Source organism: Haemorhous mexicanus, chromosome 3 (genome assembly GCF_027477595.1).
Source record: "Haemorhous mexicanus isolate bHaeMex1 chromosome 3, bHaeMex1.pri, whole genome shotgun sequence".
NCBI lineage: Eukaryota > Metazoa > Chordata > Aves > Passeriformes > Fringillidae > Haemorhous > Haemorhous mexicanus.
The window spans coordinates 58,839,699-58,855,599 of record NC_082343.1 but is presented as its reverse complement, the minus strand read 5'-3'; the positions used below and the strand labels follow the sequence as shown (position 1 = coordinate 58,855,599).

Sequence of the window (15,901 nt, the reverse complement as noted above, 5' to 3'; positions counted from 1 at the left end):
TTTCTTATTCAAATTGCAGCCTGTAAATAACTAGTTAGATATTATTCTAAATTTAAAATCGCTTATCATTACAAACCATTTCAATGCATTTAGATTAAAGGAATTTTGTTGGGTATTAGAGTATGCTTAAAGTAATTGCTCTTCAGCTGATGAGCCTGATCTTCTCCAAGTTTTTGTGAGCATCACTACTGATGGTGTAAAAGTAAGTTATGGTGGGAAGGGGTAGATTTTTAACTGCAGAAGTAATAGCACATTCCTTCTCCTTTATCAGAGATTTAAACAATGAGGTGCTAAAAAGAGACAATCATCATCCCTTCTTCCTATCCGTCCTTACAAGTACAGACTCAAATTGGGAAGCTCCTGATATTTCTTCCTTTGCAGGCCTTATCAAAATAGCTGAGAAGTGAGTTGGCTCATGCCTTCTGCCAACCATGCACATCTTAATCCAAACAGCAGTTGAACTGCATCTGACATCTCCTACATGTAGCTGATTCATGGGATGGTGCTGGAGAAGGGATGCAAAAGCCATTGCACTTCCGGAGAGAGTACTCTCCCAATGTTATCTCATCTTCCCAGAGCATGGCCTGATTTCCTTGTGTAGCAGTACACTTAGGAAAGGTTGAAAGTTTCTAATCTATTGTTTTGAATTCCCTCCGAAACAATCAAGTGTTTGAAATGAGGAAGGAAGTACTTTCTGACCAGGAGGGTTCCTGGAGTTCAGGAAACTGTGTCACTTTAAGTCACTGGACTTGGGGATATGCTTTCCTTCTGCATGACCACATTATGCACATCCTCCAGAAGCAGAGCACAGCTGTGTATTTAAATTGTGTAAGACCAAATTCCAGTTACTGGTGACAGGGGTAAAATTTGTCAGAACTTCTAGTATCTCCTTCATGGCCTGGATTCAAGTTTGCACTGCAAGTTGTGTGTCATGAAGTTATGAGGAGGAGTGCATGTGAGTAATGGGCAGCAACTAATTCAAATCCATGAGGGAGCTTTTCTGTTGGATGTCAGAATGAAATACTGCTGGGTTGAGCTTTCTGAATGAGTCCCACCCTGCATGCTTAGCTATAAACTAGCTGCAGTTCGGTGTCATAAATCCATAGAAACTGTCCATAGGAGCAGTATAAACCAAACAAATTCAAGGATTACCTCTTTCTGTTACCATTTGCAAACCAAAAAATGAAGTTCTTTTGAAGGATATTTTGTATATGAGATTTCTTTTTGGAGGAGAGTGTAAAAAATACGTCTAAGTTAGTTAGCCTGACTTTGGTGAGAAGCAGTATTAGCCATGGAACTTCTCCCAAATCCTGAGCTGGGAAGGCAGTATAGCCCATGTTATGTATTCCAAGAGAGTTTGTAGGCGAGGTATTGTATAAACATAAGATCCCCAAGAGGTAAAAATATAACTACATGGACATCGATCATTGGTTGTTTGGAAAAATATTGCTCGTGCTCAGGAATGTCATGCTCAGGAATGTGGCACAGAACACTTCTTGGAACCATCACAATTGCTACAAACCAGAATGAATGATTGAATATGAATGTATTCCTAACATCGTTACCACACAGTTCTTTCTTTAGAATTAAATTTATAGCAAGAGGTCCAACTTGCTGCCTTTCAGAGTGGAGAGTTGTGAGCATCATGAAACAAACTTTCATGATATAATTGCACCATGACTTTTGAAACCACGACTTTTTCTAATTTGTCACCTTCAGATTTTTGCTGCGCGTTATTGTCAGCAACTAAGTCTTAGGGTTACTGTTACTTTTTAAGTTGTGCAGGAAGAGATATTTTTGATGTCTAGCTTCAAAACTGAAAGCCTTCCCTTGGCAGTTCTCTTACTAATAAAGCTATCTGAAAATGTCTGCAAGAACAAAGCAAGTATAAAAGGGCATGTCCTGAAGGCTTAAAGTGGTTGGAAGGCAATGTTGTGAGTAGAGGGATTACAGAAATCCCAGTGACAAACATCCAGTCATGACAGTGGACTAGATTTCTTTATATAGGAAAAAAAGAGAGCGGCAGAATTTTTTTTTTTCCCTTCCACTGCTTGCTGGCTAATTGTATTAATGGAGAGGACCCTTAATACCTATTAAGTATTAATACTTAATACTTCTTACAACTAAGGCTTTTCTGATGGCAGGAAAAAAATGCTATTTCTCATTAAAGTTGTAGTGATAATTCTGATGCTAATTAAATGTCAAATGCCATTCTCAAAGCATATTTTTTACCAGGCGAACTTCTCATAGTCTGTCCTGTCAGAATTGATCAGTAAAGCAGGTTGTTAAGAGTTCTGCTCCAATGTAATGGGGAAGAGCACTACAAATGAGAGAGATAAGTACTGCTGAAAGACAATAAACTATCTGCAGGAACTAGCATTTGTAGTTTAGCCTTGTCACTAGCACATGCAAAGGAATGAGGTTTGTATTTATCCCAGCTCTGATACACAGTGATTTTTTTTAAACTAAATATTTAGCATGTTGTCTTCATGTTCTCTAAGCAATATTTGGTTTGTGTTATGGTTGGCTCCAGTTCCCATACAGCATGGAAGTCTTTCCAGGAAAAATGAGCTGAGCCTTATCAGAGGAAATCAGCAGTGAAACAAGAGGTGCATTTAATTAACACTGGCACAGCTTTTATCCAAGTTCTCTGAGACCATGACCCAGAGGGCTACATCACTCTCACAGGTGGACTGTTGACATCATTGCTTGGCTTAACAGAGTGATGGCAGGAAAGCTGCTGGAGTATATGTAGGAAACCAGTGAGGTCATTCACTAGCAATGCTTGGGTGGGGAGTTATTAGATTTTTTGTAGTTTGTGTGTTTCTCTCCACACCCACCCAAAAAGCCGTAGCAGTTTGGTGCTTTCTCACATTCAGCCACATTTCCATTGTTCCTTTTCATGTGAGTTGCAAGAATGCAGGAAGGTCACAGAAATAAAGCCTTTTGCCTTTGGGAAGTGATGCTACCAAATCATTGCTGCAGGAAATAAATCAGTGTTTGAGTCACAGTGAGATTTTTAAGCATGTACTACTCTTCTCCAGCCATGCACTTTCATTTCAATGGGTTAAAATTACAGGCATGGTCACTCTGAAAATATGTGGAGCCTTTGGAGTCATGGCCAGCTTCCAAATTCTCACAATGAACTGACATCCTTCAGATATCAACAAATCTGAAGAAAGGTCAACCTATTACAGAAATATTTTTCTCCTTGTAGAGAAAGAAGTTCAAGTCTCTGGAGCTAGTGCTGAAACTGTATCCCCTTGGAAGGAATTCTTGGGGTGACCCAGTGTAGTTTGAAATCGGTGTATGGGAGGAACAAAGCCCTAGCTCACCTGTGGGTGAGAGCCAGGACTGCCCTGCCAAAATATTACCTGGGTATTGTAAGAGGGAAAAGACCTCACAAGTAAATATTTTTATTAATACTTTCAGAAGGAAAATACTGTTCCCTGTTGAATTAGTTTCTTCTTTCTTAGTGGTTAAGAGCTTAAAAAGTTTTGAGAATATCTATTGAACATAAGCTGGAGTCCAGGCCACCTGAAGTGAAATTGCAGGTTTTCAGTAGTGCATGATGCTCAGATTGCCTCCAAACTGTCATTTTGTCACTTTCCTCAGGTGCTTTTATGGGACAGATGAATAATAATTGTTTGATTGCTCAGCTAATCCTGGTGATCTGTTTAACCCAGGATAGCGTTTCAAAAACAGAAATGATGGTGAGATTTATATTTGCTTTGTAAAACATTTAGCTTGCAGTTCAATTTTGTATTGTTTACAAAGGATTTGAGCTCTGATAGATATTCTGACCGCTCTTGGTCCAAAAAATGTTCCTGTGGATGTAGCATTTGGCACCTGCCTTTGGTGTTGTATAGTTGCTGTGTTGTAGCAGTGCTCAGAACAGCTAGTTGTGAAAGCTAGGTGCTCACAGACTCTGTGGGCTGGCTTTGAGATAACTGCAAGGAGTGTGAAAGCAGTGAGAGTAAAGGAAAGCCATGAAGTTCAACTCACATACTAAAGTAGGTTAACAATTGTTTAGTTCTAAATTGGAAATTGGTAACAGGGAAAGAAAAGCTGCTGTTAGATGCTGTGCCTTTGTATCTATCACAGTAGATGTCATCCCAGTGAGGGAGGGAGGTTTTCTGAATTACAAAGGCTGCATCATTCCTGTCCAGTGACCAGCTATGCACACATGGAAATGCTGAATGATGTTCTACTTGGGGGAAGGCTGAGAAATTATTCAGGATAGGGTTGATGGGCTGGGGGTGACCAGATAGGTATGATTGATGGCTAGAACTGAGGGTGAGGACAATCAGCTTTAGTTTGTTGTGTCTAAAAGCCAAAGGCTGAGAGGTTAGTTAGTAGGCTGAGGTTAGTGTAATAACAGGAAATCCACTTCTGGCCCTTGGTGGATTTAATGATGTGGTTGTGATGGTATTGGGTTGGCCAGAGAGGGGAAGGTCTCTGTAGATGAGGCAGAAATAGTCCTAAGTGAATGATTTAGATGAAGGGCTGAGGAAAAAGTTGTAGATTATAGTGGAATGGTTTGCCTTTGCCAACATCCCAGGTGCGTGGGCCCTGAGGCAGTTAAAATTCAAGGATGGCAGTGGCCATTTGTGATCAGATGGGAATAGAAGATTAAGGGCAGGACTGGGGAGATGGGATTGGCTGGAAAGGAAAAAACTGAGAGTTGTACTGATGGGAGGAGATACCTGGGAAATGATTTGGAGACACATCCAAGATATTCATGGAGAACTGGAAGAGGACACTGACATAAAGCCACAAGTGTTGAAGAGCTTGGAAGATGTTCCAAAATCATTAGTTAAAACAATGAGATGACCTAAGATCTGGGCAGGAAGAAGTCATGTGAGTAATGAATGTAGTTACAGGAGAGCAGAACATGCCTTGCTGATGACTAAGGACTTTCTTAAACTTAAGAGGAAAAGAGTAGATTTTAGCTGGCTTGAAAATATCATTACCATTTCTGTAACTTTTGAAAGGGAATAGAAAAGAATGTGTTTAAATGGTAGAAATTTCCATATGGTCTGTGCATTTACCGTTTACTTCACCTGTTTTAAACTGATGTGGATAAGCCAGTGCTTGTTGGAAATACAGAGTAAATATACTTTGCTTTGGATCACTCTACCTCCATGCCATGGCTGTGACGCAGGCCTATGGTAAAATACTGTCTTACAACCTGAAACAACACCCAAAAACCTCCACAAACCAACCTCTCTTCCTCCTCTGTCATGTCTTGACAGATAATAAAGGCAAGACACTTACTTATATCCTGTATAGTTCATGCTGTCTCTCTTGGCTGCTGTTTGTTTGCTAGTAAGCATTATTTGACCTACATCATAATAAGGCACCATATATTGCCTCTTCTGAATGAAAGCCCATGTCCCATTGCTGGTCAGATTAAATTGTAGCTTATTATTGCTTTATTCCACCTAACCTTACATTCCTTGAAGGCCAGCACTTTAGTTAGAGAAATGAATGAATGGTTTTGATTTGTTTTCTACTGAGAAGAAAAAAGAAGTTTTGTAGGGGTGTGTGTGTGTTATTCAGTGAACTGAATTGTTGAAGGAAAACCTGTTTTTTTGGGACAGGATGAAATCACTAGATAACATATCAAATAAGAAAATAGACCCTGTGGTCTAGTAAGCTATTTAATGTTTAGTTTTGATAAGATTTTTTTCTTACTACAACCTCCATTTTAAGCAATTCCATTATGACTCCTGTGAAATTATTTCTTTGTATACAGCATCCACTATTTTCCAAAATAATTTTCCCATCTTACCATATTTTAAGCCTTGTCAGAGAATTTTTTCTATGTAAATGTTTAAATTTGGTTTTAAATAAAATTAACTTTTTAGTGACAAAAATGAACCAAAGTGTATTTCTTGTATCAATCAGGTTTCCTTGGTCATCTTTTCCAAGTATATTTATATTAAATACATCCATAGAAATGTAACATAATGTTTAAGCTCTTAGACATGTCAGTGTTAACCTGAAGTAGTTTATCTGAATAGGTAAACTTAAAACTTACTTACAAGTACAAGAGGTGACTTTCATGTTTCACTTTAGCCAGAAAAGGTTTCAGTCTGATCCCCTGAAAATGCATTTTGATAGTCTCCCATCTCTTGAGGGAATTTTACCTAATTACCTGTGAAAGGCCATGGAAGGCATGGTGGATCAGTGCTCAGAGCAGCTGCAGAGGAATTTCCCAGGCTGGTATGCCAGGATCAGGAGTGCTTGAGCAGATGTTTTCAGTTAAGAGGAGCTGACTGGGCACAGCAGCCCAGGCAGGACGGATTCACTGATCGCAGGCAGTGCCTGGCCAACGCAGACAAGTTTCAGCAATGCAGGAACCGGGAGAACTCATCATGCTCTGAAACAGTTTCGTTTGTGGTGGTTGTGAATGTCTTGCTCTCATCAGAGCTGAGAAGTTGTATGTAATGAACTCAGTGCAGCTTAGGCTTGCAGATGCCATCAGTGCAGGCAAATGGGAATCACCTGGAGTGCACGTGGAGCCAAAGGCGCACCTCTGGGAAGGCGTCCTTTGCTCAGGACCTTCAGGGAGCCTGGGAGTCATTAAGATCCTACCTGTGATGATAACCAGTTTGGGTATGTCTTCTGTCTCTTTCATTCCCTTGTCTCTGATTTACAGTCCATGATCCCCAATAAGAATGGATATGGCTGCACCAGTTAGGAAGGAAAAAACAGGAGACTGATAACCCATATGGAGAGTAGGGCTCTTTAAATGATGTACATTAGCTTATTTGCTCAGGGCTTGCTTTTAACAAAGATATATTAGTTAAAAGTGGGAAGTGCAATTTGGACAAAAGCCAGCACCAGTTTTGGACAACTGCCCTTGGATTTTATGCATGACTTCAGACAAGAAATAGGGATGTTGCAGTGGAAATGCAGGCACGTGCAAGTCTGAGCAGTAAGTGAATGCCTCTTGCTGGGTGTTCTGCAGGGCAAAGAGGGAAGCAGGTGGGTGAATCATGGCAGCCTCTCTGTGGTGCAGCCTGCCCACCCTAGTCCCAGCCTACAGCTCTGACTGTGCTGGTTGGCACACCTGATCTGTGTCCAGAGCAGGTCAATGGGTTTGGTTTAGAGCTCATTCAACCAGCCTGGTACGTGTGGACCTTGATCAGATGTGAAGAGCTCAAAAATCAGTTTATGGAATGCTTTGAAACAGGGGTGTTAAGGGTTAGATTATGCTACCCATGGGGAAGATGTACAGACTTAAACATTAGAGAGGGCAGCCAGGTATTTCTTCCCCCATTCATGATATTTTGGGTGACTTGATGTGGGAAGAGGCTGATGCTGCCAGACACAGCAGTCACTGAATCTGATTGCTTTGGGGCAGGATGGGTATCGCTGCTGCCTGTCATGGTTCAGTGTGGTAGTAGCAGCCATCCTGTCACTTCCAGCTTTCTGCTGTTCCTCTGTATAGGGAAAAAATGAAATTATGTTTCATACTCCCTATTTTTGCTTGTTCAGCCTGATAAGCTCCCTCAGCTGAAGAAACTAAAGTTTCTGAAAAGGTTCTCAATGGCTCAAATGGGAAATTTAGAGATTCAACCATTTTCAAAGGAAGGAGTAGTTATTTTTTTTAACTATGCAATTTTTTGAGAGGCTATATTTTGCTCACCTAAAGGCAAAAAACCATTGTCCTTTCTACATTCGTACAGATGCACTTTTCAAATGCTGATTTGCAAATCTTTAAAAGATTGATTCCTTGACAGCAGCAAAAAACTTTACAGTTTGGATCAAGTGAGTGAAATTTTTCCAGACTGTCCAGTAAGACAAACTATCTAGCAGATGTAGATAGCTGTATATTTGAGCTTGGCAACTTACTGTTACTGAAACTCTAAAAATGATTTAAGGCTAATAAGCAGGAACCTAGCTGGAGGCTGCAAGTCTGTGACTGAACAGTTTTATTGAGTTCTGGATAAATAAGGTGAAAGATGTTTTGAACTTAATAATGTTCCCAGCGACTTGCTTTCTTTTGTTAAATTGTGACAAATAAAATAAACAGTGTGCTAATTAACATTAAAGAGGAATGAATATTTGTGCCTTCTGGTCAAGGGATTATCCTTGTTAAAACGGGAAATGGACTCTGATTTCCTTTTTTTAAGTATTTTCTCCATAAACTTTGAATGACAATGTGAGGTTAAAAATAGGTTATAACTTTACACGGTAAAATATATATCTATTATTAGTTAGCTTTTACAGGGAAGGAAGGACATTTTCCAGATTGTTTTATATTGAAATAAATGCATCCTGCATTTGTTATGCACAAAATAGTATTTACTGAGAAATTAGAAACTGAGCTTCTCTAATTTTTTATGTTGTGACATGGACTATAGAAGCTGTAATACTCAACATTTGCATACTGTCTCCTTGTATTAGCAATTTGCTAGACAAGCAAAATTTTTACTTTTTTTAAAATAAGGAGTCCAGAGGTACAAACAGCAAGGTCCCCCTGACAATTCTGGGACCGGACCATGAATAAAATTCACAATTTCCTGGCCTACAAAATCATGAGATGTTTATGTCTAAGAATGTGAAGAATCAGCATGGGGTATTTCCATTGGAGTAGGCTGACCTACATTCTGTGCACAATGCTAAAAGATAAAGTTATGCTGCTGCTCCACCCACCCGCCCACATAAAAATCCTAAAGTATTTCCTGAGATATTCCTCATGTGTCCTTATTTTAAAAAATACAAAATGTACAAATGCTGGCATACTGAATTTTCCTTTTGATAAGTGGTAATGGGTTTGCTTTGAAAAGATCAATCTTTCTTTACTTATGAAATGATGAAATGTCATGAATGGAGCGTTACCTTTTGACCAGCTTAGCCTCACATCAAGCTCTGTGTTCAGTTTTGGGTGCCATGTTAAAAAAAAGGTTATAAAGCTATCAGAGAGCATCCAGAGGAGAGCTATGAAGATGGTGATGGGTGTAGAGCAGAAGCCTTATGAGGAGCAGCTGAAATCACTTGGTTTCTGATATGAACAGCAGAGGAGACTGAGGGGAAGACTTCATTGCAGTCTACAACTTCCTCTCTCTAGTGGCCAGTGACAGGAGCTGAGGGAATGGCAGGAAGGTGTGTCAGGAGAGTATTCCCAAAGAAACATGCCCAGCAGTGGTGCCATCTGGGACCGCTGCAAAAGATCCGTGATGTGGCACCAGATGGGTGGGTGTTCACTCTTGGAGCAAAGTTTGCCTTCTTTGAGATAATTTTGACTCTTACTCCATAACCATCCAGTGGATGATAATCCCATGCTAGCTATACAGTGTCCCAGTGCTTGACACTTTACAGGTTAGTGCCTGGCAGCTGGACATTCAGCTTTTCTTCAAATCATATAGAAATGCCTGATACAAATGGAACAGTCTTTTTAACTGGTTTCACATTTTTAATAATGGTTTTTAATAACATGTCAAAGTTTGGAGCTAGTAGGCTAAACAGTTTCTCTCTAGGGACTCCATGTTTTCAGAAAATAAAATTCTATAATTGCATGATATTTTAGGCTGGAGTGCCTGACCACAGCATCTTTGTTTAATAACCATGTTTCTTTAGACAACATGAGGAGCTGGGCTTTAGGCTTAATAAGAAAAGGTAGTGACATGAAGAAATTCAGAATGAGCTATTCAGTCATATAAGAATGTTGCAGTTGGAAAGAAAGTATTTTAGAAGTGTTGAAGTTCTGCACGAGCTGTCCTACTTCAAGACCAGCAATGCTCTGAAGACTGTGAGTCTAAAGTTAATCTCAGTCAGAGTACATGCTTTCAGGAAAAGTAGTGAGAATTAGGTAAGCAGGCCATGGTTCCTTTTCTGCACAGCTGCTCAGGGGCTATTTTTTCATGTCACTTTTTTACAGGTTTTCAGTACACTTTTTTTAGTTGGAGACTACATGTCTACAGCAATTTTAAAAGGATGGTTAAGTCCAAATCAACTGTTTCTGTTTTTTACAATAAGCAAAATGGCATAAAGATACTAATTTTTAATCATCATTTAGCAACCAACACATCAATGATTAAATATATCAAGGCTTTTGATAGTCACAGAAATTTCATTTATATCCCCAGCAATCTTCAGAAAATCTTGCTCCGATTCTCCTTAAATTCTGGTTTTATAATCAAAAGCAGTCTATAAAGGAGCACTGTGTGTGTGTGGATGAGAAAGCTGCATTGTTCCATGGGAAAGGATTGCTTCAAAACTCACTGAAGTGGCAAAACTTTTGTATCTTGTAAGGCACCTACCAGGCTGACACCCTACAAACACTGAATATTGAGTGTGTCTTGAGGTGGCCTTCTGGTTTCAGTGTTGCAATCAAATGAGCATACCATAAGCAAAAGCAGCAGAGAAATGTAGAAAATGTGTTTGCCTTTTAGTAAATCATCAGTAAGCTCTTACACTGAGATCATCTGGGTTTGTTACTTGCTCACTCAGTAAAAACAACCAGTAGACTGAGCCTGGAAGAACTGACAATTTGTCACCTGCAGAAACCTGTTGTAGTGTCTCTAGTCTTTTTTAAGATTAGCTTAGATAAGTGAAAATAAATCTCCTGGCTTGATTTTACTTTTCACTTATATTTCTTCACAAAACAGCATGAAATTCAACACCACTTAAGAGTTTCTGCTTGACCCCTTATTTTCAGTCAGCTGTAAGGGGCAGAAGTACTCCTGGAGAAGTGTACCTGGGGACACCTGAGACAGGTGGAATCTCAGTGGTGTTAATTTATATTACACTTCCTTTTCTTTTAGGCAATGCTATTTGTAACATAATATGACAAATGCACCCCCAAAAAAGAAGTAGTAAGCATCATACAGGTGATACCACTGAGTTGTTTTTTCCCAGTTCCATTTGCAACATTTGCCTCATGCTGCTCAGAAGTTACTGCATTTGCACAGCTCTCAAAAACTGCTGGGGCTCACTGCTAATCTGGGAGTTTGCAAGGAAGCTGCATGACAAAGCTGTGACTTTTACCTCTCTTTGGTTCATGAAATAGCCCAAAATATAGGGTTCTGTGATTATTTTCCTGGAAAACAAAAGCTAGTTTGGTATCTTACATGCAGTGCTGTTCATATTATGTTATAAATGCCCGATTTCCCTGCTCACAGTAGAGTTCCCTTGTGAGCATCTCCAGGCTTCATTCAGCCAGTGGTTTTTCAGAAGGCTGTTCTGCAGATTTTTCTCACCATCCAGCTCATGGTTTCGGCTCAGATCCAATTTCAAGGTTTCCAAGAGTGTTACTACTATGCAGGATATGTGCCTGTTTGAGAGGATGTTGATATATAAATAGTGCTTCTGCTCTCCTATAATTTTAGTCTTTTCATAGAATCACAGAATCAATTAGTTTGGAAAAGACCTCTGAGATCATGAATTTCAACCTGTCACCAAACACCACCTTGCCAACTATACCATGGCACTGAGTGCCTCTTATAGTCTTTTCTTAAAGACCTTCAGGGACAGTGACTCCACCATCTCCTTGGGAAGTCCAATCCAATTTCTAATCACCCTTTCTGTGAAGAAATTCCTGATAATATCCAAACTGAACCTCTCCTGGTGCAGCTTGAGGCTATATCCTCTCATCCTGTTGCTGGTTGCCGGGGAGAAGAGGCCAACCCCCACCTGGCTACAGCCTCCTTTCAGGGAGTTGTGGAGAGCAGTAAGGTCATCCCTGAGCCTCCTCTTCTCCGGATTAAACAGCCCCAGCTCCCTCAGTTGCTCATCAGACTTGTGCTCCAGACCCTGCACCAGCTCTGTTGCCCTTCTCTGGGCTCACTCCAGTGCCTTGATGTCCTTCCTGTAGTGGGGGGCCAGGGACTGGACAGAGCACTCGAGGTGTGGCCTCACTACAGGGAACACTCACTTCCCTGCTCCAGCTGGCCACACTATTGCTGATTCAGAGTGCCACCGGCCTCCTTGGCCACCTCAGGGTCAGCTGCTGTTGATGAGCACCTCCAGGTCTGTCTCTGTTGGGCAGCTTTCCAGCTGCTGTTCCCCCAGCCCGTGGTACTGCCTGGGCTTGTTGTGACCCAAGTGCAGGACGCGGCAGTTGAACCTTGTTGAACTTCTGTAAATGCACATTCAAACCCAGCCTCAACAGGAGCATTCCTGCTCTGGAATGCCCTGTATCAGTATTCAGAGGAAATGTATTTGCTATACAGATCAGTTCCTATTCATCTTTGCCATTGACCAGCATTTTTTGAGTGGTATCTTTTTCTTGTTGGAAGTGTTTTAAGGATTTCTGTGTATTTATGTTGAAAAGGCAGTTTTCCACCCATTGGTTTATACATGTTTGACTTAATTCATCATGTTATTACTGGAGGTGGAGTGCAATGAATGAAGCAGTCATCATGTGATGTAAGAAGAATTTCCTTATAAGTATAGAAAAATGTAAACGTGTAAATTGTGGAAATTAATTTGTTGATAGAAGGGTGCTTTAAGTTTGATCATCAGGTATTTGTGGAAAATTTCTCTGTGACTAGAGAGATTTCTGCTGACAGCTGAGAGTATTGGGAGTCATCACTCTGTTATTTACTCACATTTTGTTTGGCTTGCGGACTGCATTGAAAATGTACGCATTTTTTTACCCATTAAACCACGCCTTTGTTGTGTTCAGTTTTAGTACATGTCATTGCAGCAAATTGATAAGATTTTATACATGACTATCATATCTTCATTATAGTGGCCAAAAGCCTAATCTTTTTCCTCCTTTTTTCCACCTTTTACGCCTCTTCCTTTTTTTTTTTCTTTTTTTTTTTTTTTTTTTCTCCTCCTGCTTTTTTTCTCTCTTTTTTCCTCCTGGGAGCTGTTTTGGCATCTAGAGGCAGTTTTCATTTTAACATTATTAACATAAAAGATGGGATGTGTCCAGTTTGGGAAGCAGAAAAGCTAATGGAGAAAGACAAATTGAATCATTGCGTTGCAGAAATTAAGAATGTTCTTTCTGGTCCTTCAAATATAAATAGTTTTTGGTTTCAGGTCAGGATATGCATGAGAATAAATTTCAATTAAAGGGTTTTATTTAAATGGAGAGAATTTAGCTATGTTGTTGGAACCATAAAACTAACATTTTATGGAAATAAAATGGCAAACAAGATTATGGCATACATTAAACATAGAATGTGCAATTTACAACTTTAGGGATTCAGCCAAGAGGAAGTTGTATATTAAAAAAACAAAGACAAAAACAAAAAACTAAAAACAACAAAACCAACCAATGACCACATACATGCTGTTCTTGGGATCAGTCCTGGACTGAAAAGTGTGTGTATCCAAACGTGGGATTTTTCTGTGTGGTCAGAATTTCAAAATGTGCAGGCCAATATTCCTGAGTTCATTCAAGGAATGGAGGTGTTTCCATGTGCCAGCAACACCTGTGCAGAAGAGCAGGAGCGTGAATACCCTCAGAATGTGTGTTGGTGACTCCTCCCTTCTGCCTGTGTAGGTGTAAAGGGGAGGCTTGCTGGCCCCAGCTCTGTGTCACTCAAATCCACATTTTACTCCTTGAGAATGAAGTGTTACATCCCTTTGCACTAGTGTCACTATGTCTTGTTCTTCCAGGCTCATCAAAAAGGACAGAGGGTGGGGAGGGAGGTCAGTTAGAAGACTTCTGGCTTCTTCCAGGCATGAGTGAGCCAGGGAATGTACTGAATGAAAGGTGTGTTCTTAATGGTGCTTGCTTGAGCAGTAAGCAGCTTTTACATCCTAAATTCAACCTCTGAAAGTCCTGAACTTTTCATGATCTTCAGCTCTGCTCCAGCTCTCCTTCACATGTTGTGTTACTGTTTATGGGCTGGTATTGCTGGCTCTCTCTTAACTCAGACGTAACCTCTGGAAACCAAGGCAGTCTGCTGTATTAAGACTCCTGCCAAATGTGATTCTTGGAAGACACAATTTAGCCTTTGCCACAGAATGAGCTCCCACTTTTTAAAATTGTTTTGGTAAATTGTACTTTGCCCTCCAGTAAAGTTTATTCTGCAGTTAAGTGAAAACCAAGAAAAACAAAGTAGAAAAGCAACTTGTGTGAAGCCTCAAGGAATTTCTTGTGGGTAAATTCATAGAAAAAGTTGACAAATTAAAGGAAAGTTTGGAGGAAAGGTTGCCAAGTGCATAAAATACATTTGCTTTAATTGTAAAATTAATTCAAACTTTAAGCTAAATCAATTTTAACTGAAGTGTAAAGATCTCTCTTGTTTGGGCCGGTGCTGTTGGTTGTGTTGCATTAGTGTGTCATTTTGCATGAGATAAAATTACCTACAGGACCACGTTAAATAGAAATTGCTACACTTGTTTGTAAATTGAGGAGAAACCTCCAGCTATTCAGAGGAAGACAATCTGAATCTGTTCTCTCTTTGATGCCTTGATTAGGTCTGCTTTTCTAAATGGATGAGTTAGTTTGTTCATCACCAGTGCAGGTCATGGAGAAGCATTGCCAAATAGTTTGTATTCATTTTGTTCCACGTGTGTAATAAGTCTGATGCAACTTACTGCAGTGAGAAATTCAAAAGATAAATCTACTCTATTGAAGAAGTGTTAAAAGCAGCTGCTACAGGACAGCAGTTTCTTACAAATGATGAAGGAAACTGCAGGAGTTATTTTAAACCAAGACAAAACAGACAAAACTCTATGGGTTTTTGTAGTTTTATGGAAGAAGTTAAGTTTTATGAAACTAAGTTAAGAACAATTGACTTTTTTGTGTTCAAAGATAAAATGGGAAAGAACATGCCTGTGTAAGGTAAATGCATCTGGGACCCATTCTTTTTCTGTTTTGTGTATACTGTGATGCACTTCAGTCCAACTGTGAAAGGAACTATAGGAAGAATAGACTTTTAGAGGAAATCAGCTGCTGAAATTTATTTTTTAATCTGTAGAAATAATGAAAGAAAGCTATTTCCAAAAAAGAGGAGGGAAAGGCAATCAGGTGTTTCTGCCTTTTCACATCCTCTAAATAATGTTATTTTCAGCCCTACATATTTCTAACAGCTCTATATAATTTCCATGGAAGAAAAGATTAATTACATTTAAAATTATCTGGCTTTGGATGCAATGGCATATTGATTCCTAATTCCATTGAGAATGGGTTTTAAGATGCATATGATAAATTCTTAATAAGTAATTCTTTACTGCAGCTTTAAAAATGCAATTCTCAGAAACCCTCAATATCTTTCAATTCCTTTCCTTGTTTGCTTTGGCTATTTAGACTTTGAGGTCTTCAAACTTGGAATTTCTCCTAGTTCACAGGCACCAGGGCAGAATTGTTCCTGAAGTTCAGGCTACAGAGATGGATGTTGCTTGTGCTGCGTTATAGATGGTATTTGTTCTCAGGTCTCAGAGAGGTATAAGGACTCTGTAAAGTCATTACTACTGCTTCATTGTGTCTATCTTTTAGCAATTATCTCTGAAGTCATGTCCCTCTGTTCTTTGCATTTTGCTGATGACATCTGTCTGTTAGTTCAGCTAGTGTTTTTCTCTGCTTCCTGCTATGTTTTCCCAAGTGTCTTTGGTACCATCCCTGTTTTCACAGGACATATTTCCCTCTTCTTTTTTTCCAGGCCCTGTCATTCCCCTCACAAAACTTGTTTCTTCTCCCTGTACTGTTTTCTCACATGTCCTTCAAAGAATAAATTGCTTTCCTAGATATAAAAAAATAATGTTGCAACAGTGCAGCAAATGTTGAGGCAAAATTAGGATGGGGAAATAAACTAATTTTCAGTTACTCTGGCTGTCATTGCCACATACTGCCAAGCACCAAGACACACCTGTGCAGGTCACCTCCAGCATCCAGGCATCAAGACAGGTGTACTCACAGTAGGCACCAGGTGTTGGTTCTAGATGTGCTGCTTTATTTTATACCCTTTGTCAGCAGGTAACAAATAGT

The 15,901-nt window shown here is 39.7% G+C and overlaps 1 protein-coding gene across 4 annotated transcripts in view; it reads left to right on the top strand.

Annotated features, from left to right (window-relative positions):
- Window positions 1-15,901, top strand: part of MTHFD1L (methylenetetrahydrofolate dehydrogenase (NADP+ dependent) 1 like) — a 150,612-nt gene that overhangs the window by 98,105 nt on the left and 36,606 nt on the right. The window lies entirely within an intron of this gene.